The sequence below is a fragment of the Fragaria vesca genome, linkage group LG6, assembly GCF_000184155.1.
Source record: "Fragaria vesca subsp. vesca linkage group LG6, FraVesHawaii_1.0, whole genome shotgun sequence".
In the NCBI taxonomy this organism is placed as follows: Eukaryota; Viridiplantae; Streptophyta; class Magnoliopsida; order Rosales; family Rosaceae; genus Fragaria; species Fragaria vesca.
In genome coordinates, this window is record NC_020496.1 from 17,212,093 (window position 1) to 17,212,384 (window position 292).

Consider the following 292-nt stretch of genomic DNA (forward strand, 5'->3'; position numbering starts at 1 on the left):
TCTCTCTCTCTCTCTCTCTCTCTCTCTCTCTCTCTCTCTCTCTCTCTCTCTCTCTCTCTCTCTTTAGTCTCTTATCGTCGAAGATCGTCGACATGGATCGTGAACGGAGCTCCGGTCTTCGATTGTAAATACATGCACTCCTCAACTGATACCTCCTCTCCGCTGTGCTCAACCGCCGCATCTCTCTCTCCCTCTCCATCTCCGGCTTGGTCCTTCTTCTTCATCGCCGTCCAAGTCTTCGATCGTCTTCTTCTTTCAAGGTAATCAGAGAGGATCTAATAGTTTCTGTTCT